The sequence below is a fragment of the Theobroma umbraticum genome, unplaced genomic scaffold, assembly GCF_002168275.2.
Source record: "Theobroma umbraticum cultivar Fairchild unplaced genomic scaffold, ASM216827v3 scaffold_95.0, whole genome shotgun sequence".
NCBI lineage: Eukaryota > Viridiplantae > Streptophyta > Magnoliopsida > Malvales > Malvaceae > Theobroma > Theobroma umbraticum.
In genome coordinates, this window is record NW_018397257.1 from 10,563,119 (window position 1) to 10,564,125 (window position 1,007).

The window sequence follows — 1,007 nt, forward strand, 5'->3', positions numbered from 1 at the left end:
TGTCAAGGGAAACACAATGACTGAAGAAAAATACAAGCCCAACCATCTAATTTTTTTCCTCACAATAATTACAAGGCAGAAAGACATAGCAATCAATTAAATTAAAAGGCAACAACCAAAGCTCAATCATTACTTTCAAAAATCAAAATTAAGAGATCATAAATATTAAAATTATGGTGTCAAGTCGAGACTTGAGCTTAAATTAAATTCTCTTTTGTTAATCAAATAAGAGATTATAAATATTAAAAAAATAGGTTAAGAAAAAGAGTAATATAAATATTTTTTTAAATATCAGAATTAAGAATTTTGGATTTTGGATTTCTTGTTGTTAAAGGAGGAAGAACAGGTGAAGAAGAAAAGGAGATTGGGTGAGAGGGAGTTATAGAGAGAAATATATATATATATATATATATATATATATTAAGAAATAGTAATATTTATTTTTAAATCCTTCAAAACTTTTGAATTTACTTTTAGTGAGGTGGCATTACTATTAATGCATCAAGTATAAATCCACATCAATAATGCTTTAATGACTTTTGATTATCGAAAAATGGGATTTCGAGCACCTTATTTGTTACCTGAATTTGGGTTTTATAACATGATGTGTGGGTTTTATTTTGACACTAATCACACCTCTCGATTGGACTTGGGTTGTTTGTTATGAGAGCTCAAAATGAGCAATTATAAAATTTTGAAATTTTAGATATTTAGAAAAATATATTTTTAACTGTTTTTAAAATTAATTTCTTATTCATTCAGTAAAAATTATGATTATATAAATTTTAATGAATTTTAGAGTAGATATATTTTCTAGCTAACATATTTTTGAAAAGTTTATTCTAAATATACTTATAAAAACAAATGAAAAATATTCTAAATTTGAAATGTTTGAAGATCTAAATATCTTAAGGAAATACTTACTTTATTCCTTGAGAGATAAATCTAGGCCGATAAAAATTGATACTATTATTTGTATAACTTTAAGAACAATATCAAACTTAAAA